This window comes from Hesperophylax consimilis, chromosome 21, assembly GCF_061612785.1.
Source record: "Hesperophylax consimilis isolate HC1 chromosome 21, BYU_Hcon_1.0, whole genome shotgun sequence".
Lineage (NCBI taxonomy): Eukaryota > Metazoa > Arthropoda > Insecta > Trichoptera > Limnephilidae > Hesperophylax > Hesperophylax consimilis.
This window is the reverse complement of record NC_142856.1, coordinates 5,311,965-5,336,363: the sequence shown is the minus strand read 5'-3', so window position 1 is coordinate 5,336,363 and position 24,399 is coordinate 5,311,965.

The window sequence follows — 24,399 nt, the reverse complement described above, 5'->3', positions numbered from 1 at the left end:
CATTTTCAAGTTCTGTGAAAGATTTTTTCAAGTTCTGTTTTTATTTCAGTTTTTTCAAGCAACTAGCCTACAATAATATAAAAACAGAACTTGAATAAGTCTTTCACAGAACCCGAAAATGAACGTTGAAATTTGATGAATTGTTCAGATTTTCCGAAACAACCCGTCCTTAGAGTTGTAGAACTACATTTATTTTTTAAAATTTTATGTATCAATAATATAACCAACTAACTAACTAACCATCACGCGGTTTCCCCGCAAGGGTAGGCAGAGAGGACGGTCCCCCCAAAGAACTCGGTCTTGGCACACACTTCTTGCCTCATTCACATTCATACATACTGTTCGATTATTCTGACTCTTAAATAATAATAATAAATTATTCATTTGGTAAAATTCTACGTATAAGTAATATAAATCGTCTGTAAGTTAATATACCGTTTTTGTAAATTACACAGAAGAACTTGTTGATAAATAGACTGTTTTTGTAAATTACACAGCAGAACTTGTTAAAAATAGACGCGAAAAGAATGAATTGGTTATATTAGTATTCATAAATAATATTTGAGTGATGGTTATAATATAATACGTATTGTACAGGCCTAAAGAGAGAATAAAGATTTCTAGGTAACGTAAGCTGTCATCTTGGGTGCGGGATGGTTAAAAAGTTCTTACTCTGTTGGAAAGCGTGGGCTTTATACATATGGTAGGTATATATGACATAACTGAAGTGCTTTCAGTACACGATGCACCAATGTGTCTGTTGTATGAATGTGCAAAAACGCACTGTTGAAGAACGTCCATTCTACTATGTTTTTTTTTTTTTTTTTTTTAAATAAATTTAAAATAAATCAAATATAATAATTTTATATTAAATATTAAGTTCTGCAAGTATTTCTGTTATTCTTACAGTTTTTAATGTGACAGCTGTTTCAGCTTTTGAGCTTTTTCGGCTTTTTCGGCTTTTGAAACAGCTGTCACATTAAAAACTGTAAAAATAACAGAAATACTTGAAGAACTTAATAATTATTATAACATTATTAAATTTGATTTATTTTAAATTTATTTAAAAAAATTAAATGGAGTTCTACTAGTTTTCCTTTGGGAAAATCTGCGCTGCATGACACAACGCCGGATGCTTTTCATCGACTGAGAACACAATTACACGAAAAATATATGTAATTTCTTTCGGAATGGATTATACGCAACATCTTTAAATATAATACATAGATATTACAGTAGACCATTGCCTAAAACTGTCCACACACATAAACATGCTCAAAGACAGATTGATGAAACTATCACACATCTTTAGATGCCTAAGACATATACTAAATAAATATTTACTAAGAATGACATACTTTGCTTTATGCCGATCACTAATATAGTATGGCATTATAAGATGAGGTGAAACTAATAAAAAAACACATAGGAGCAGTTTATAAAAATATATATTTATATTTATTTACTCGATAAAAGTAACACTTGTCCAATATTTTAAATCGAGTTTTACAAGTCACAAAAGAAATAAATGTGGGTAAGACAGTTTATATGTCAGAGCCATCAGAACGTACCTTCACTTTATAGGTGAGATCCAGAAATTATTATTCAGGGCAGACCCATCTGCGAGATATCCAGGAATGTCGGTCAGGAATTTGGAATTTCTTCTGAAGCGAATAAAGAATTTTCTTCAACACGGGCCGTGGTACATGTCCCGCCACTTGACCACACTGTGATGGAAATTGCTGGGAATTTCATCAAAATAATAATAATTGACAGACAAATGTGATGAAATTGCTGAAATATTTTTTTAACGTGGTCGAGGGATAAAGCTCTCGACTAGCAAGCCGAAGGTCGCGGGTTCAAATTTTATTTGAATAATTTGTGTTATTTCACAATTTATTTTTGTTAGTTCTTAATTTATTTGTGTTATTTCACAATTTTTATTGTAATTTCTCAATTTATTTGTGTTTTTTCACAAATTATTTGTATTATTTCACAGTGAATAATTTGTGTAATTTCACAATTTATTCATTAAAAATAATATGTAGAATGCTTGCGGCACGTTGCTCTCAGTATCGCCTTGGTGTAAGACCAACTTTCAGAATTGAAACGATGCTTGAAATGGCTTGTTAACAGCCATGTTTGGTGACCAGAACTGAATAGCCAGGTACTCCCCCACTTTCCTCTTCCGCCACCTTCTTCCCTTCGCTACTACCTTTAGCCTCACAACACGTTCCGATAGGGGATGCCATAGTCTCACCTGGCTTCAGACGGTTTGGAGCAGTTGGGACTTTTATGCGGTAATTAAAAAAAAACTTTTTTAGTATTAATAGATACGCCAGCCATTAGCTGCAATATGGGAGGATTGTTTTTTTTCGCGTAAAAGAAATACATGTGTTTTATTTATTAACTTCTTTCTAGTCTGTCACGTGTGACGGAGTGTAATTGCAAAAAGAAAATAAGATTGACACGTTTAATTTAGGTTTTATTACGTAAAGTTTGTACATTAAGAGTATATCCGATACCGATATTATCGTAAGTAAAATAATTAAGCTTTTTAACGAAGTTCACCAATCGAAAAACTATTTTTTTTTATCGAAAAGCACGAAATAAAATAAAATATTATAATATTAAAACTTCCGTACTTAAAATTTGTAATCTTCTCGGTGGTATATTGGTGCATAACCGTTTTATGGACAATATGAATAAATAAATTATAATAAAATATAATAAAATACTTTTTTTTTAAAACCACGAGTTTTTAATAATTTTTAGAACCTACCGGTTTCGCTTTACTCAAGCATCTTCAGGGTGCAAATTATTACTAGACAAGAAGTACAAAGTGTGAGCTTATATACAAACATTTTTGAGGGACACAACATGATATAAATATAACAAACACAGAGGAATCATACCATACATTTATACAAGTACAAAAGACATGGGAAAAAACGAAAGATAATTGTGTAGACTAATGGATTGTAGTTGCGCGTGAGGTTTAAAATTGAATAGCCTTAAATGTGTACCCTTCACCCCCCTTTGCCCCTTGTCCCCTTTCCTTGATCCGGGCCCAGAGACAAGGAGTATTGTTATCAGTTGTTATCGTTGCATCTTACCCGCGAACATTTCGTGTCATATTGAAACCCGCATATGTTGAACTCGGCCGGGACTATTTTGGAGCACAATCGTCCAGTGAAACGGTTTTACCCGCCGCAGTGAATTTCACTGTGTTTTTTTGTTTTGTGTTAAGTGTTAATGTTAATTGTATGCAAACTGATAAGAGAGCAGAACCAGCGGCTTAAGGAGAACGAGACCAGGGTAAGTCTTTGGCCTTTCCCACTCATTTTCCTCTTGCAAACACTAAGGCAATTCAATTCGTTTTTATTTGTCTTAGTCTATATCGCATACGCAATACCGCAACCCCCCGCACAATTGCGTACGAAGGAGTTCCGCACAACCATCAAATTGGTCCAATTTCGAACCGGGTTATATTGTATTACTTTCGTTCGCAATTGCAATCTATAATCATTATTTGTACCAAAATCATGGCATTTGCATTATAAATGGGTTAAAATTTAGTCCGTCAAATAGTTATATTAAAAACGAATTACATTTAATTCCTCGTGGCAAATTATAGGTTGACAATAATTTAATCGTGTATGTAGGTACCTGGTTTAACGCAAGGAATCGTATTGTGTAAGTAGGTACTTGTATTCAATACTGAATTCTAATAATACGAGTACATACTTCGCTAGCGTTAAGTACGTAGGTATGTATTAACGACCGCTAATAATAGTTGGTAAACAAGAATAATAATAATTCAGTTGTTATTGAGTTTAATTTGGAAACACTTATCAGAAGAATTGTTTACTTTAATCAATTACGCTAGCGTTAATTAAATTATAGCGTTATTTAAATTATAATTAATTATTTGGGTTAATTATTTATTGCTAAATACATAATGGCTACTAAAGAAAAAAAGTTGAAACTACTGACGGCTCAGCGAGATGCGTTAGATGCACGTCTTACTAAGTTATTTGAACTCAGAATGTAACAATAATCGCAGTGACAACAGTTCGTGTTTACACTTTGCTCTTGCAAAAAAACTAAAAAAAACCTCCGAATTCGTGTGCGAACAGTATCTATATGGAAAATTTAAGTGCCAAAAAAGTTTATTTGATAAAACAGTAATAAAATAATACTATTCTAGCGGATTCTAAACATTTTTATCGAAAGTTTTAAAACAACATAAGATTGTGTGTTTGTTCTCATTGAAATGTCCATCCCACCGATGCCTGATGAATGCTGCCATCGGCGTAAAAAAAGAATGCTGGACATGATGACGTCCCCATTACAAAAAAAGGCCCCGGGAATGATTTCTCCAGTGGTTGAAGATGAGGAATCTGACAGGGCATTGGACTATTCCGACGTGTCTGAAAATGAGAGTGAAATCCCAGTGTCCTCAGTCCAGATACTGAACGACACTGAAGCAAGTCTAAGAGCACTCCAAGATGTCCTTGCTGAAAAGCAGTCAAGAGTCTCAAAGGATCAACAACTGCGGATAAGCGCATATGTATCCGCTGTATTCAGATCAGTTTCACAGCTGTTATTGGAACGAGAGGGCTTCAAAGCTGATCTGGCAACAGTCAATGCCAAATTAATAGTGGCAAAGGGAGAGATCGCGATTGAAAAAGCAGAAAACCAACACAGGTTAGAAAAAATATTGCAGTTGGAGTCGGATCTAGGACCAGTGATGCGTAGAGTAGCCGATGAAACGGAAGCAAGCCTATCATTTGCCGATATTGTGAAAAATGGCCCACAGAAGATGATACCATCAATCAACCGCTCAGGACTTAACGTTGGGACCCCCAAACCTGCTGTATGCATCTTCCCAAAGCTGGATTCTACAAAAGATAGCGACGATACGAAACAGCTACTAAAAGATACATTACGACCATCAGAACTTGGAATCCGTGTGACGGGCATTAGGAGTATCCGAAACAAAGGCGTTGTAATCCATACTGCAACACAAGAAGATCAGGATAAAATTCTGAAAACCCCATGTCTAGCAAACTCGGACACTCTAAGCGCTCGATTACCAACAAAACGGCTTCCAAGGGTGATCTTCTTCAACGTTCCTCGTGACCTAACGGACGAGTGCTTCCTGAAAAATGCCTTAGCAGGAACCCAGGACAAAGCAGGCCTAGATTTCGCAGTAAAAAGTTGCAAGCTAAGTCACCTTGCTGGCGCTCGAACTGGATCAACTTGCCACCGGGTCTTCGAGGTTCCTGCCCACATTCGTCACGTGCTGGTGGAGCAGGGGAAAGTCTTTGTGGACTGGAATGTGTGCCGTGTTCGTGACTTCATTGGACTTACAGTGTGCTCCAAGTGCCAAATGATCGGACATTCCTTCAAGTTTTGCAAGGACCAGCAAAGATGTGGACACTGCGCAGGCGAAGGTCACGCCCGGATAAACTGCCCAAAAGCCGCCGCCGAGCCTGTCTGCGCCACCTGTACAAGATTTGGGAAGCCCGCTGCACATCCGACTGGAGACAAGGACTCCTGCCCGGCCTACAAGGCTGCCCTTGCCAAGGACTTTGCAACTATTGATTATGGCGTCTAATTACATTGAAGAAGATGACGAGGTAGATTATGAAAATACTCATAATTTCTGTGATTGGCTAAAGTTTCATAGCAACTACAATATGGAAAATATTAATGTTGTTCAGTTGAATGTTAGATCGATTTATAAATACTGGGATACTTTGAATGTCTACTTAAATACTTGTTGGAAGCATATTCATGTGTTAATGTTATGTGAAACAGCTATAACACCGAATCTTGTCTGTCTGTATAATATTCCTGGATTTAATTGTTACAACTATTGCCGAACTAAAAAATCTGGAGGAGGTATATTGTTATATGTTCGAAATGAATTCACATTTCAACAGAAAACAATAGAAACAAATCATTTTGAATGTGTGCTTGGCTCTATGACACTTCCAAACAAGAGTATTTTAAACATCATAGCAATATACCGCCCCCCCAACTGTAGCCAACCACAATTTCTTCATGAAATATCTGACATTCTGCATACTATAAGCCCCAAAGAAAATGTTTTACTTATAGGAGATATTAATCTAGACTTGTTAAATTGTCAAAACCCTATTATTATGGCATATGAAAATATAATGTCGGATAATTATTTAATCAAATGTATTTGTGACGTTACTAGAGAAGCAGTTTTAGCAGGAAAAGTTACTCGTACTTGTTTAGACCACATATTTGTCCGATTTAACAGTGGATGTAAACAAAGCGATTCTCTTTCCTCATGTGTATGTAATAATATTACTATAGCAGATCACTTTTTAACTGCAGTTAATATTAAATATAGTGCAAGGAAAGAAGCCCCAGAACACGGGGAAAGAATTTCGTTTTTATCGCAAAACAAAATCGACAAAAACATTCATAATTTTAAGTGGCACTCCTTGCTTGAGGAACAAGATTGCAATATACTATATAGTAAAATTAAAAACAACTTTAAGAATTTGTATGAACAGAGTAAAATCGTTATGAATTATAAACCCAAAAAAAGACCTCTGTCAATAAAACCTTGGATAACTTCTAATATCTTAGAAAACATTAAAAAAAAAGATTCATTGTACAGAAGGTGGAAGAATTTTCCTAGCAATCAATTCTTTGAATTGGAATATAAAACTTTCAGAAATAAGGTGACAAAAGAAATTATTAAATGTAAGTCTACCTTTTTTAACAATAAATTCAAAAATTATTTTGGAAATACAAAAAAAACTTGGGATGAAATAAATAAATTATTAGGACGCAAGTCCAAAAGTAGTTGTGACGAAATAATCTCGAAATATATGTTAAATACGAATAATGAAGAAACCGTAGCAGATAAGTTTGTTGAATATTTTACAAATAGTGTTAACTCTATGATACATAAATGTGATTATTTAGCATCGACCGTCAGGCCGAATGAAGTGCAACATAGTATGTACCTACCCAGAGCTACCTGCCAAGAAATCAATATTATTGTTAGCAAATTAAACAATTCAAAGTCACCAGGGATTGACAACATTCGAATGTTTGACATTAAGACACATATTAATATTTTAGGGCCTGTTATAACACACTTTATCAATTTAATTTTATCGCAAGCAGTAATACCAGATGAACTAAAAAGTAGCATCATTAGGCCAATTTACAAAGGGGGCAAACATACAGATATTCAAAATTATAGGCCAATAAGCATATTGCCAGCCCTAGAAAAAATACTTGAAAAATACATTTCCATAAAACTTAATAAATATCTCGAATCTTTCTCTTTGTTGGATCCCAACCAATATGGATTTCAAAAGAAAAAAAGTACGGAAATGCTGCTTCAGGAATTTTCAAATCACATAAACTATGAATTAAATCTAAAAAAACAAGTGTTGGTTTTATTCAAAGATAACTCTAAGGCATTTGATACCATTGATACAAATAAACTATTAGAAACACTGGAGGCAATAGGAATTAGAGGAAAGCTGCTAGTTTTATTAAAAAATTTACTAACTGATCGACAAATAAGAGTAAAAATTCTTAAAAAATTTAGCAAAAGAAAATATATCTCAACAGGTGTTGCACAGGGGTCAATTCTAGGGCCAACCCTTTATATTATTTATGTCTCAATTATGAGAAAATTGTTTTCATTCGCTAAACATTTTGTATATGCAGACGATACGGCGCTCGTAATATCGCACGAAGATCTGGTTACTGCAATGAACCTTATGCAACATGATTTTATTGCCCTACTGAAATGGTCGCATGATGCAGGCCTCTTTATAAACGCCAAAAAAACTAAAATTATGCACATCAGATCTCCACACGCCAGATGTAATGTAATTCCTTCATTATATACACACACATTTGACTGCATACATAAAAATGTTGCACAGCCCTGTTCATGTGAAACCATTGATTTTGTCAAAAGTTATGTATATTTGGGTGTTACTATTGACTGCTACATGAAATGGGATATACACATTGCTAATGTTTGTAAACGTCTACGAGCTATTGTGGGTAGGATTTATAAAATAAAATATTTCGTGCCTATAAGTACTTTAAAGTTAATCTACTTATCTCTGGCTGAATCCACTATACGTTATGGAATTACTTCTTGGGGACATTCTTGTAAAACTAATATAAGCTATATACAAACATTACAAAACTCCATTATAAAATTGTTAATCCATAAATATGACAATCAACACAGAAGTAACATTAAATTAATATACAAGTGTCTGAATATTTTACCTGTCAGAGGATTATTGTTTTATAATATTGTAAGTCAACATGTTATATTGTCTGATTCATTGTATAGGGAAAGAGTTTGCCATAAACATAACACAAGATTCACTCAAAATGAAGGACTGGTAGTTCCGAAATGTACTAATAAATATGGTGAAAGAACTTTAAACTATATAGTACCCAAAATTTTTAACCTATTACCAATGACAATTAAAAATAATAACATGTATACTGCTAATGTTAAATATAATCTAAGGAAATGGTTATTGGATAATAATGATTTATACTGATGCCCCTGAAATGGAATTCATATTGTTAGAAAATGGAAAAACAATTATTTTGTAATACCTGACTACCTACCTCTATTTATGAAACTATTGATGTACTTGTTGATAATACTAATTTGTTCATACATTTATTTTTACTTGCTTATTATATAAGGCTTTTATGCTGCTATTTAAACTTTTCTGCAATGTAACCAATTTATGTAATTATGTACCGTTCAAATTGTATCTTATGATTTTATAAATGTTGTCTCTATGTCCCTGCTGACAAACTACATAAGTAGTTTAGCGGGTTTAAATGTAAATAAAAAAAAAAAAAAAAAAAAAAAAAAACTATCAAATAAAATTTCCGACTTGAGTATTCTAGAGGAGTTTCTTTCGTTAGTTGAAACTCTAGACTTGACTAGAAGTAAGTATGAGGACATATCTCAACAAATAAATATATTAAATTTGGAAATCGATTCAAACTTTGAACCTGATTTTGAAAGATGGTTCAAGTTCGACGATATGTACGGACATATCAAAAGAAAAATATCATTAAATCGGGAAAACACTTCGCGGGTGGTTAGTAAACAGAAAAAATGTAGTGTAAAACTCCCACCGATTGAATTGGCATATTTCGATGGGGAAATAAAAAATTGGCCCATATTTTATTCAAGTTTTATTAACACTGTACACAATAACGATACACTTTCGAATTCAGAAAAGTTATATTATTTGTTGGGAAAAATTAGTAACCGTGTTAAATCAACGTTCGCCGGGATCATTTTGTCGCCGGAAAATTACGAAATTATTTTTAACTCGTTGATCGATAAATATAACGACAAAAGAGTAATATCTTCTGCATACATCGATCAAATTTTGGATTTTAAATCCTTTGCTGTTGCAAATATTAATAATCTGGAATCCTTCATTGATCATTTTGCGTCAGCTGTGGCAGCCGTTAAAAATGTAAATTTAGATAATTTGTGTGACTTTATTTTCTTACACATTGCATTGAAAAAACTTGATATGGACTCGGTGAAAGGATTCGAAACATACAATAGGGAAAATGAATTCCCCTCGTTTGAAGACTTGGTGAAATTTGTTCGGGAACAAGTTAAGATCTTGCAAAGAACCGGTTCTTCAAGGAAATCGGTGGAAAATAAAAGTGAAACGTTAAAACGGTCACAAAGATCGACGCAAGCCTATATGAGTGCTGGCAGTGAGGAAAATCGTCAGCCTATTAAATGTTTACTTTGCAATAATCTATCGCATGGAAATTTGTTTAAATGTTCAGAATTTAAAAAATTGACTGTAAGGGAACGGTTCAATTTTATCAAAAGCAAGGGATTCTGTTTTAGGTGCCTTAGTGATAGACATAAGGCTAGGACTTGCAATTCAAATCAAAATTGTCATAAGTGTAATGACAAGTTTCATCATACAATGTTACATTTTGAAGAACAGGGTGCATCACACAAGGGGCAGTCAGACTCTCAAAATGCCCAAAGAATTGAAAACCAGAAAGCTGATCAATTGAATGATCCAAAACCGGGCTGCTCCAATTCTGATGTAGCTTTGTGTACTTTTTCAACTGTTCGATCTCATAGTCTAAAGACTCATTGTACTGTATTGCTGGCTACCGCACGAGTGGGAATAATAGACGCACAGGGAAATGAACATCTCGTTAGGTGTTTATTGGACAGCGCATCTCAGAGCAATTTTATTACTCGGGATTGTTGTAGAAAATTAGGATTTTTTGAATATCAACGCCCGTCTTGTTCCACCGTTAAGGGTATTGGAGGATCGTCTAAGCCCATTACAGGCTCCATACAGACCGAAATTTACTCTCGTTTCAATCGATCAATAAATTATAACATTACTTCATTGATTGTGAATAAAGTTACAGAGCGCTTACCTACCGCCAAAGTTGATGTACCTTCATTGTCATATTTGAATGACTTACCGTTGGCGGATGAGTCATATGGAGAACCAGGAGAAATTGACATGTTGCTAGGAGCCCAGCTCTTCCCGCATCTCCTGTTGTCAAAAAGGGTTCAAGACCCTTTTCAGAGGTATAATCTGCATGCTTTAGAAACAGTTCTAGGATACGTTATTTTGGGATCAGCACCAACTCGGGTTGAGGATAATGTTAGCGTATCTTGTTGTGCCATGCTAGAAGAACCAGATGATATTTGTCTCAAAAGATTTTGGGAATTAGAAGAGGTAAACGTACCGTCTATTAAAAGTCCTGAAGATCGTGAATGTGAGGAAATATATCAAAGAACAACCACTAGAGATCCTGAAAATGGAAGATATATAGTAACTTTGCCATTTAAAGGGGATGTTTCAACCCTTGGGGATTCATTTGCAATGGCAAAGAAACGTTTTTTATGCCTTGAACGTAAATTGGAAGCCTCTCCAAAATTAAGAGAAGCTTATAATAATATTATCAATGAATATTTAGAGAAGGATTATTTGACTCTCAGGACTTCAAATGAAGGAAATGAGATGCCTTCATACATAATTCCGCACCATGGAGTTGTACGAGAGGATAAAATCACGACCAGTTTGAGAATAGTCCTGGACGCTAGCGCAAAAACAAGCACTTCCGTGTCATTGAATAATATTTTATATAGTGGGGAAAATTTACAGGGAAATTTATTTAATATAATTATGAATTTTCGTGTATTCCCAATAGCTCTTTCAGCTGATATACGTAAAATGTTTTTGTGTATAGGAGTGAAAGATAGTGATCGGAGATATCAACGAATCTTGTATCGCTTCTCGCCCAGCGAAGATATTAAAACTTATGAGTTTAACCGCGTTTGTTTTGGTCTTACATCCAGCCCATTTCAAGCTTTACGCACTATCAGGCAATTGGCCTCCGATGAAGGAGAAGCTTTTCCTGAGGCTAAGAAAATTATTGAAGAATTTTTATATATGGATGATTTTGTATATAGTATGGAAACTGAAGAGGGTGCAAAGGAAACGTCCTCTCAGTTAATCGCGTTATTGAAGACTGGCCAATTTGACCTTGTCAAGTGGACCAGCAATTCGCAAAATGTTCTGGAATCTATTCCAGATTCGCATCGCTTATCAGCGATAAAGGAATTTGATGAAGTAAGCATGCATAAAATATTGGGCTTATACTGGTCACCAAATTCCGATTTATTCTCGTTCGTCACTTCTACACCTAAAACAGGTTGTACAAAACGAAATATATTGTCTTGTGTCGCAAAAATATGGGATATTATGGGCTTCATCGCGCCTGTCGTTTTATATGCCAAGCTTTTAATTAAACAATTGTGGCTACACAAATGCGATTGGGATGATGAGCCTCCCGACGATATTGTAAGGATATGGACGCAATTCTGTGAGGAACTTTCCTCACTAAATAGAATACAAATTCCGCGCCATACTGGCATCACGTCCAGTAGCATCGTAACCATTGTTGGTTTCGCAGATGCCAGCGAAAAGGCATATGGAGGTATAGTGTATTTCCATGTCCAAAATCATGAAGCAATTTCAGTACATGTTGCTTGTGCAAAATCGAAGGTTTCTCCTGTGAAAATTGTTTCTCTCGCACGATTAGAACTTTGCGCTGCATTAATACTTGCAAAATTAATGCATAACGTAGTAGAAACCTTAGAAAAACGCTTGAAAATTGAAAATATATACGCATTTACTGATTCCACTGTAGCATTTTGTTGGATTCAGTCTTCTCCGCACCGTTGGGGGACATTCGTGGCTAATAGAGTTGCTAAAATTCAATCTGAATTATCAGCTACCTGTTTTAATCATATCGCAGGCACAGATAATCCCGCTGATTGTCTGTCACGAGGGCTTACCCCCAATCAGATTTTAGATCACCCGCTATGGTTTCATGGCCCACCGTGGATGAAATTTAGGCCTGAACGGTGGCCCATTACCACATTTGATGTCAACATGGTCACAGAACCACCCGAACAGAAGTCTATTTCGTTAGTAATGACTTCTGGTTTAGAAGAATATGATATTCTAACCCTGTCAAAGCGCTTTTCCTCGTGGAATAAATTATTACGATGTTTGGTTTACGTAAGATTTAAGATTTTCACGGCCAAAAGTATTTTTGTTATTTGTTTTTGGGGTATTATGCCGTGTTGCGCTAACTCCTTCTTTAGCCAACGTTTCGGACAGCATTGCAGTGTCCATCATCAGGGCAGATGTCTTATTTGAGGTTGTGTTAACATGTGAGCTTAAGTATGAGGTTGTGATACCGTGTTGCCAGCTCCAACCCTCTGAGCTAACATTAACGTATCATTTTTTTATTTAAAGTGGTTTTCTTCGTTTAGCTCTGGTGTATCCGTCAATTACCGGATACCAAGAACTATTAAGCTTAGCTCCATCGTCTCTATTAATGTTTACGGGATTTTTATGAATTTCAATGGCCTCCGTAATCAGCCGTGCTCTATAAGTTTTCGGTCTCCCCAGGATTTCAGGAACAAATCCAAAGTAATGCCCGGTGTCAATCAAATGCTCGGCAATTGCCGATTTGTCAGGGTGGCCGAGTTTACAAGCTCTGAAGTGTTCCGAAATTCTTTTGGAGATAGTCCGCTCTGTCTGGCCTACATAGACCTTGTCACATCCGGAACAGCTGAGTTTATACACTCCATCTGTTTCCAGAGGAAACTTAGTCTTTGGAGACCTCAGTAAGTCCTGTATCTTTGTTGTTGTTCCGAAGACAGTCTTGATATTTTCCTTTCTCAAAAGCTTGGCAATTTTGTCTGTCACATTGTGCACATAAGGCAGGAAGGCACAGCCTTTCGACTCTTGTTCAACTCTGTCTTCGTTTGGTGCAGATTTGGCTCTTATGATTTGCCTTGTCTGACTTGCTGGGTAGCCGTTACGCTCCAGTGCATCGGTCAGCTTCGTAAGTTCCGCTCCGATTTTATGTTCTTCGCATATTCTGGTCGCTCGGGTCACCAATGTATGGATAAGTCCTCTCTTCTGCGCTGGGTGGTGGTGCGAATCAGCGTGTAAGTACCGATTCGTATGGGTTGGTTTCCTATATACAGTATGCCCTAGGCTACCATCGTGTTTCCGCATCACCTCCACATCTAGAAAGGGCAGGATTTTATCTTCGTTTTCCAGTTCCATTGTGAATTTAATTTTGCTGTGGAGAGAATTAAGATGGTCCAGGAATTCGTTTAGTTTCTCCGTTCCATGAGGCCAAATGGCGAAGACATCGTCGACGTAGCGCCACCATACTTTAGGGACAGCCGAAGCAGTGTCGAGTGCCACTTCTTCAAACTTCTCCATAAAAAAGTTGGCTAGTACTGGCGATAACGGACTGCCCATCGCAACTCCCTCCAATTGCTCAAATAGTTCACCCTGAAATGCAAAGTATCCCGTTTTGAGGCAGTGTTCAAAAAGTTTGCAAATGTCTTCCTCATATATCTCCCTGAGCATTGTCATGGAGTCTTCTAGAGGCACATTTGTGAAAAGTGACACGACGTCAAAGCTGACCAGAATATCTCCTTCCTCAGTCTTAACTTTCTTGAGCTTACTTATCAGATCTGTTGAATCCTTAATCCACGATTCAGTTTTACCAGTTTGCATCTGCAGTAATCTTGAGAGGTATTGGGAAAGTTTGTATGTAAGAGCGCCAATAGCGCTGACAATCGGTCTCATTGGGATTTCCTTTTTATGTATTTTTGGGAGACCATACAGGGCAGGAGTTCTAGAGGCTTTTACAAAAAGCTTAGACCAATCCTCTTTCCTGATGCTAGAAGCTTTCACTAGTTCCCTTGTCTTTATGTCAATCTTGTTGGTGGGGTTGTTTTTAATCTTCTTATAGGTGCCTGAATCGCACAAGAGGTCTTCCATCTTCTTTGTGTAGTCTGCCGTATTAATCACGACAGTGGCATTTCCTTTATCGGCTGGCAGAACCAAGATTTCCTCATTGGCGCGTAATTCTTTTAGGGCCATAAACTCTCCTTTCGTGATATTGGGGCGGGGTATTTCAGCCCTTTTCAAAATATGGCAAGTCTCTTGCCGGATGTTCTCTGCTTGCACATCTGACATTTTGTGTACTTTCATCATTGTATGTAGTGCAGTCTCTACACCACATACGATGGATTCCACAGGTATCTTTTTGGGGGCCACTGCAAAATTCATCCCCTTTGCCAGTACAGAAGTTGCGTCTGGGCTCAACGCAAGGGTCGAAATGTTGATGACAACTTTATTTTGATCGAGTTGTTTTCTATCACCTTTTTTGTCTCGGTTGAGCCTTTCAAACTTTTGTTTCTGTCTCGCATCTGTTGATCGCTTAGATCTTACTGCTTGTTGGTAAGTCATGTTGTCAACTTTTCTCCAGTCTTCTTCGGTAAGGGTTGCACTTAGGTGCAGATGTAGAGCGAAAAGGTCCCGAGATACTCCATCCAGCTCGCCTCGCACATTGTGGATCCTCTCCCTTAATAGTGCAGCCTCCGCTCTTTGGAATACTCTATCTGCTTTCCGGGATGTGATGTGTCTTTTTATTTGGATGTGTACTGGTACAATCGATTCTTCTTTACACCTCTTGAGAAAAGCAAGGCTGCCCAAAAAATGGTTTCTTTTCTTTCTCAGATTCTCCAATCGTCGTACCAGTGTGTGAACTTCCTCCCCATAGAGGTTCGTCAAATATGATTTAAGATTTTCACGGCCAAAAGTATTTTTGTTATTTGTTTTTGGGGTATTATGCCGTGTTGCGCTAACTCCTTCTTTAGCCAACGTTTCGGACAGCATTGCAGTGTCCATCATCAGGGCAGATGTCTTATTTGAGGTTGTGTTAACATGTGAGCTTAAGTATGAGGTTGTGATACCGTGTTGCCAGCTCCAACCCTCTGAGCTAACATTAACGTATCATTTTTTTATTTAAAGTGGTTTTCTTCGTTTAGCTCTGGTGTATCCGTCAATTACCGGATACCAAGAACTATTAAGCTTAGCTCCATCGTCTCTATTAATGTTTACGGGATTTTTATGAATTTCAATGGCCTCCGTAATCAGCCGTGCTCTATAAGTTTTCGGTCTCCCCAGGATTTCAGGAACAAATCCAAAGTAATGCCCGGTGTCAATCAAATGCTCGGCAATTGCCGATTTGTCAGGGTGGCCGAGTTTACAAGCTCTGAAGTGTTCCGAAATTCTTTTGGAGATAGTCCGCTCTGTCTGGCCTACATAGACCTTGTCACATCCGGAACAGCTGAGTTTATACACTCCATCTGTTTCCAGAGGAAACTTAGTCTTTGGAGACCTCAGTAAGTCCTGTATCTTTGTTGTTGTTCCGAAGACAGTCTTGATATTTTCCTTTCTCAAAAGCTTGGCAATTTTGTCTGTCACATTGTGCACATAAGGCAGGAAGGCACAGCCTTTCGACTCTTGTTCAACTCTGTCTTCGTTTGGTGCAGATTTGGCTCTTATGATTTGCCTTGTCTGACTTGCTGGGTAGCCGTTACGCTCCAGTGCATCGGTCAGCTTCGTAAGTTCCGCTCCGATTTTATGTTCTTCGCATATTCTGGTCGCTCGGGTCACCAATGTATGGATAAGTCCTCTCTTCTGCGCTGGGTGGTGGTGCGAATCAGCGTGTAAGTACCGATTCGTATGGGTTGGTTTCCTATATACAGTATGCCCTAGGCTACCATCGTGTTTCCGCATCACCTCCACATCTAGAAAGGGCAGGATTTTATCTTCGTTTTCCAGTTCCATTGTGAATTTAATTTTGCTGTGGAGAGAATTAAGATGGTCCAGGAATTCGTTTAGTTTCTCCGTTCCATGAGGCCAAATGGCGAAGACATCGTCGACGTAGCGCCACCATACTTTAGGGACAGCCGAAGCTGTGTCGAGTGCCACTTCTTCAAACTTCTCCATAAAAAAGTTGGCTAGTACTGGCGATAACGGACTGCCCATCGCAACTCCCTCCAATTGCTCAAATAGTTCACCCTGAAATGCAAAGTATCCCGTTTTGAGGCAGTGTTCAAAAAGTTTGCAAATGTCTTCCTCATATATCTCCCTGAGCATTGTCATGGAGTCTTCTAGAGGCACATTTGTGAAAAGTGACACGACGTCAAAGCTGACCAGAATATCTCCTTCCTCAGTCTTAACTTTCTTGAGCTTACTTATCAGATCTGTTGAATCCTTAATCCACGATTCAGTTTTACCAGTTTGCATCTGCAGTAATCTTGAGAGGTATTGGGAAAGTTTGTATGTAGGAGCGCCAATAGCGCTGACAATCGGTCTCATTGGGATTTCCTTTTTATGTATTTTTGGGAGACCATACAGGGCAGGAGTTCTAGAGGCTTTTACAAAAAGCTTAGACCAATCCTCTTTCCTGATGCTAGAAGCTTTCACTAGTTCCCTTGTCTTTATGTCAATCTTGTTGGTGGGGTTGTTTTTAATCTTCTTATAGGTGCCTGAATCGCACAAGAGGTCTTCCATCTTCTTTGTGTAGTCTGCCGTATTAATCACGACAGTGGCATTTCCTTTATCGGCTGGCAGAACCAAGATTTCCTCATTGGCGCGTAATTCTTTTAGGGCCATAAACTCTCCTTTCGTGATATTGGGGCGGGGTATTTCAGCCCTTTTCAAAATATGGCAAGTCTCTTGCCGGATGTTCTCTGCTTGCACATCTGACATTTTGTGTACTTTCATCATTGTATGTAGTGCAGTCTCTACACCACATACGATGGATTCCACAGGTATCTTTTTGGGGGCCACTGCAAAATTCATCCCCTTTGCCAGTACAGAAGTTGCGTCTGGGCTCAACGCAAGGGTCGAAATGTTGATGACAACTTTATTTTGATCGAGTTGTTTTCTATCACCTTTTTTGTCTCGGTTGAGCCTTTCAAACTTTTGTTTCTGTCTCGCATCTGTTGATCGCTTAGATCTTACTGCTTGTTGGTAAGTCATGTTGTCAACTTTTCTCCAGTCTTCTTCGGTAAGGGTTGCACTTAGGTGCAGTTAGGTATTAAGGGAGAGGATCCACAATGTGCGAGGCGAGCTGGATGGAGTATCTCGGGACCTTTTCGCTCTACATCTGCACCTAAGTGCAACCCTTACCGAAGAAGACTGGAGAAAAGTTGACAACATGACTTACCAACAAGCAGTAAGATCTAAGCGATCAACAGATGCGAGACAGAAACAAAAGTTTGAAAGGCTCAACCGAGACAAAAAAGGTGATAGAAAACAACTCGATCAAAATAAAGTTGTCATCAACATTTCGACCCTTGCGTTGAGCCCAGACGCAACTTCTGTACTGGCAAAGGGGATGAATTTTGCAGTGGCCCCCAAAAAGATACCTGTGGAATCCATCGTATGTGGTGTAGAGACTGCACTACATACAATGATGAAAGTACACAAAATGTCAGATGTGCAAGCAGAGAACATCCGGCAAGAGACTTGCCATATTTTGAAAAGGGCTGAAATACCCCGCCCCAATATCACGAAAGGAGAGTTTATGGCCCTAAAAGAATTACGCGCCAATGAGGAAATCTTGGTTCTGCCAGCCGATAAAGGAAATGCCACTGTCGTGATTAATACGGCAGACTACACAAAGAAGATGGAAGACCTCTTGTGCGATTCAGGCACCTATAAGAAGATTAAAAACAACCCCACCAACAAGATTGACATAAAGACAAGGGAACTAGTGAAAGCTTCTAGCATCAGGAAAGAGGATTGGTCTAAGCTTTTTGTAAAAGCCTCTAGAACTCCTGCCCTGTATGGTCTCCCAAAAATACATAAAAAGGAAATCCCAATGAGACCGATTGTCAGCGCTATTGGCGCTCCTACATACAAACTTTCCCAATACCTCTCAAGATTACTGCAGATGCAAACTGGTAAAACTGAATCGTGGATTAAGGATTCAACAGATCTGATAAGTAAGCTCAAGAAAGTTAAGACTGAGGAAGGAGATATTCTGGTCAGCTTTGACGTCGTGTCACTTTTCACAAATGTGCCTCTAGAAGACTCCATGACAATGCTCAGGGAGATATATGAGGAAGACATTTGCAAACTTTTTGAACACTGCCTCAAAACGGGATACTTTGCATTTCAGGGTGAACTATTTGAGCAATTGGAGGGAGTTGCGATGGGCAGTCCGTTATCGCCAGTACTAGCCAACTTTTTTATGGAGAAGTTTGAAGAAGTGGCACTCGACACAGCTTCGGCTGTCCCTAAAGTATGGTGGCGCTACGTCGACGATGTCTTCGCCATTTGGCCTCATGGAACGGAGAAACTAAACGAATTCCTGGACCATCTTAATTCTCTCCACAGCAAAATTAAATTCACAATGGAACTGGAAAACGAAGATAAAATCCTGCCCTTTCTAGATGTGGAGGTGATGCGGAAACACGATGGTAGCCTAGGGCATACTGTATATAGGAAACCAACCCATACGAATCGGTACTTACACGCTGATTCGCACCACCACCCAGCGCAGAAGAGAGGACTTATCCATACATTGGTGACCCGAGCGACCAGAATATGCGAAGAACATAAAATCGGAGCGGAACTTACGAAGCTGACCGATGCACTGGAGCGTAACGGCTACCCAGCAAGTCAGACAAGGCAAATCATAAGAGCCAAATCTGCACCAAACGAAGACAGAGTTGAACAAGAGTCGAAAGGCTGTGCCTTCCTGCCTTATGTGCACAATGTGACAGACAAAATTGCCAAGCTTTTGAGAAAGGAAAATATCAAGACTGTCTTCGGAACAACAACAAAGATACAGGACTTACTGAGGTCTCCAAAGACTAAGTTTCCTCTGGAAACAGATGGAGTGTATAAACTCAGCTGTTCCGGATGTGACAAGGTCTATGTAGGCCAGACAGAGCGGACTATCTCCAAAAGAATTTCGGAACACTTCAGAGCTTGTAAACTCGGCCACCCTGACAAATCGGCAATTGCCGAGCATTTGATTGACACCGGGCATTACTTTGGATTTGTTCCTGAAATCCTGGGGAGACCGAAAACTTATAGAGCACGGCTGATTACGGAGGCCATTGAAATTCATAAAAATCCCGTAAACATTAATAGAGACGATGGAGCTAAGCTTAATAGTTCTTGGTATCCGGTAATTGACGGATACACCAGAGCTAAACGAAGAAAACCACTTTAAATAAAAAAATGATACGTTAATGTTAGCTCAGAGGGTTGGAGCTGGCAACACGGTATCACAACCTCATACTTAAGCTCACATGTTAACACAACCTCAAATAAGACATCTGCCCTGATGATGGACACTGCAATGCTGTCCGAAACGTTGGCTAAAGAAGGAGTTAGCGCAACACGGCATAATACCCCAAAAACAAATAACAAAAATACTTTTGGCCGTGAAAATCTTAAATCATATTTGACGAACCTCTATGGGGAGGAAGTTCACACACTGGTACGACGATTGGAGAATCTGAGAAAGAAAAGAAACCATTTTTTGGGCAGCCTTGCTTTTCTCAAGAGGTGTAAAGAAGAATCGATTGTACCAGTACACATCCAAATAAAAAGACACATCACATCCCGGAAAGCAGATAGAGTATTCCAAAGAGCGGAGGCTGCACTATTAAGGGAGAGGATCCACAATGTGCGAGGCGAGCTGGATGGAGTATCTCGGGACCTTTTCGCTCTACATCTGCACCTAAGTGCAACCCTTACCGAAGAAGACTGGAGAAAAGTTGACAACATGACTTACCAACAAGCAGTAAGATCTAAGCGATCAACAGATGCGAGACAGAAACAAAAGTTTGAAAGGCTCAACCGAGACAAAAAAGGTGATAGAAAACAACTCGATCAAAATAAAGTTGTCATCAACATTTCGACCCTTGCGTTGAGCCCAGACGCAACTTCTGTACTGGCAAAGGGGATGAATTTTGCAGTGGCCCCCAAAAAGATACCTGTGGAATCCATCGTATGTGGTGTAGAGACTGCACTACATACAATGATGAAAGTACACAAAATGTCAGATGTGCAAGCAGAGAACATCCGGCAAGAGACTTGCCATATTTTGAAAAGGGCTGAAATACCCCGCCCCAATATCACGAAAGGAGAGTTTATGGCCCTAAAAGAATTACGCGCCAATGAGGAAATCTTGGTTCTGCCAGCCGATAAAGGAAATGCCACTGTCGTGATTAATACGGCAGACTACACAAAGAAGATGGAAGACCTCTTGTGCGATTCAGGCACCTATAAGAAGATTAAAAACAACCCCACCAACAAGATTGACATAAAGACAAGGGAACTAGTGAAAGCTTCTAGCATCAGGAAAGAGGATTGGTCTAAGCTTTTTGTAAAAGCCTCTAGAACTCCTGCCCTGTATGGTCTCCCAAAAATACATAAAAAGGAAATCCCAATGAGACCGATTGTCAGCGCTATTGGCGCTCCTACATACAAACTTTCCCAATACCTCTCAAGATTACTGCAGATGCAAACTGGTAAAACTGAATCGTGGATTAAGGATTCAACAGATCTGATAAGTAAGCTCAAGAAAGTTAAGACTGAGGAAGGAGATATTCTGGTCAGCTTTGACGTCGTGTCACTTTTCACAAATGTGCCTCTAGAAGACTCCATGACAATGCTCAGGGAGATATATGAGGAAGACATTTGCAAACTTTTTGAACACTGCCTCAAAACGGGATACTTTGCATTTCAGGGTGAACTATTTGAGCAATTGGAGGGAGTTGCGATGGGCAGTCCGTTATCGCCAGTACTAGCCAACTTTTTTATGGAGAAGTTTGAAGAAGTGGCACTCGACACAGCTTCGGCTGTCCCTAAAGTATGGTGGCGCTACGTCGACGATGTCTTCGCCATTTGGCCTCATGGAACGGAGAAACTAAACGAATTCCTGGACCATCTTAATTCTCTCCACAGCAAAATTAAATTCACAATGGAACTGGAAAACGAAGATAAAATCCTGCCCTTTCTAGATGTGGAGGTGATGCGGAAACACGATGGTAGCCTAGGGCATACTGTATATAGGAAACCAACCCATACGAATCGGTACTTACACGCTGATTCGCACCACCACCCAGCGCAGAAGAGAGGACTTATCCATACATTGGTGACCCGAGCGACCAGAATATGCGAAGAACATAAAATCGGAGCGGAACTTACGAAGCTGACCGATGCACTGGAGCGTAACGGCTACCCAGCAAGTCAGACAAGGCAAATCATAAGAGCCAAATCTGCACCAAACGAAGACAGAGTTGAACAAGAGTCGAAAGGCTGTGCCTTCCTGCCTTATGTGCACAATGTGACAGACAAAATTGCCAAGCTTTTGAGAAAGGAAAATATCAAGACTGTCTTCGGAACAACAACAAAGATACAGGACTTACTGAGGTCTCCAAAGACTAAGTTTCCTCTGGAAACAGATGGAGTGTATAAACTCAGCTGTTCCGGATGTGACAAGGTCTATGTAGGCCAGACAGAGCGGACTATCTCCAAAAGAATTTCGGAACACTTCAGAGCTTGTAAACTCGGCCACCCTGACAAATCGGCAATTGCCGAGCATTTGATTGACACCGGGCATTACTTTGGATTTGTTCCTGAAATCCTGGGGAGACCGAAAACTTATAGAGCACGGCTGATTACGGAGGCCATTGAAATTCATAAAAATCCCGTAAACATTAATAGAGACGATGGAGCTAAGCTTAATAGTTCTTGGTATCCGGTAATTGACGGATACACCAGAGCTAAACGAAGAAAACCACTTTAAATAAAAAAATGATACGTTAATGTTAGCTCAGAGGGTTGGAGCTGGCAACACGGTATCACAACCTCATACTTAAGCTCACATGTTAACACAACCTCAAATAAGACATCTGCCCTGATGATGGACACTGCAATGCTGTCCGAAACGTTGGCTAAAGAAGGAGTTAGCGCAACACGGCATAATACCCCAAAAACAAATAACAAAAAAAAAAAAAAAAATTTGGTTTACGTATTTCGTTTTCTTAAGGTGTTGCCATATCGAAAATATATACGTGGGTCAGATTTAGAGTTCGTTGAGCTTAAAATATTGCGCGAAATACAACGAGCGTACTTTCCCGGGGAATTGATAAATCTACAACAAGGAAAGACGTGTAAACCCGTATTTCAACGTTTGAGACCGTTCTTGAATGACGGAATCATAAGGTTGGGAGGTCGTTTAGTTAATTCGGATTTAAATTATGATCAAAAGCACCCCATAGTTCTCCCGCGAAAGGATCACGTTTTAAATTTGTTGGTTGATCATTATCATAAAATTCATTGTCACTCGGGTCCCGCATTATTAATGTCTATTTTGAGGCAAAAATATTGGATACTGTCAGCCCGTAGTTTAATTCGAAATCGAGTACATAAATGCAATTCGTGTTTTCGGCTACGCCCTAAAACAATTGCACCTTTAATGGCGGATCATAGAGATTGTCGTGTCATTCAGTCTATAAAACCATTTACGCATGTGGGTATAGACTTTGCCGGGCCTTTAAGGGTAACTGTATCACGCGGACGTGGAATTCGTTCTCAAAAGGCGTATATTTGTTTATTTGTGTGTTTGACAACAAGAGCTATACACCTTGAATTGGCATCAAGTTTGAGCACCGAATGTTTTCTGAACGCATTCAAACGATTTCTTTCTAGGCGTGGTCCTGTGTCAATTTTATACTCAGACAACGGAACTAACTTTGTAGGAGCCAAGAGAAAATTGAATGAATTGCACGCATTTTCGTCATCTTCACATTTTGGTGAAGAATTCGCAAGTATTTTGGACAATAATAGAATAAGCTGGCATTTGAATGCGCCAATAGCACCCCACTTTGGAGGAAATTGGGAATCCAATATTAAAAGTATGAAGACTCATCTTTTTCGTGTAATAAGAGATCAGATTCTATCGTTTGAAGAGGCAACTACAGTACTTGCACAAGTAGAAACCATTCTGAATACGAGGCCATTGTGTAGAACGCTCTCTTCAGACCCCTCCGAGCCCCTTGCGTTAACGCCAGCTCACTTCTTGACGACAACTCCCTTAAAAAACCTGCCCGCCATGGAAATCCAGAAGGATAATTTAAACCTTCTATCGCGTCATGATTTACTCGATAAATTAATTCAATCATTCTGGAAGAAGCGATGGAGATTAGATTACTTGCATACTTTGCAAGTACGTCCAAAATGGAATACTCCTACTAATCCAGTAAAGGTCGGCTTAGTAGTAATAGTGGGAACTGAAAACGCCCCACCATTACATTGGCCGTTAGCTATTATTGATGAAGTTTTCCCCGCAAAAGATGGAGTAATTCGTGTTGCTCGTGTCAGAACAGTGCTGGGATCTTACATTCGCCCAGTAATACGGCTATACCCTTTGCCAACTCAATAGTAGTCTAGTAGCATTAGGTTTAGTCAATGTAGGTTAGGAAATTTAGGATAACTGTAGGTTATGTTAATTTGTTTATATGATAAATGCCATGACAATGCGGTTTTAAAAGGGGTGATTTCGCACCCTTTCAAGGCGGGGGGGATAGTTGCGCGTGAGGTTTAAAATTGAACAGCCTTAAATGTGTACCCTTCACCCCCCTTTGCCCCTTGTCCCCTTTCCTTGATCCGGGCCCAGAGACAAGGAGTATTGTTATCAGTTGTTATCGTTGCATCTTACCCGCGAACATTTCGTGTCATATTGAAACCCGCATATGTTGAACTCGGCCGTGACTATTTTGGAGCACAATCGTCCAGTGAAACGGTTTTACCCGCCGCAGTGAATTTCACTGTGTTTTTTTGTTTTGTGTTAAGTGTTAATGTTAATTGTATGCAAACTGATAAGAGAGCAGAACCAGCGGCTTAAGGAGAACGA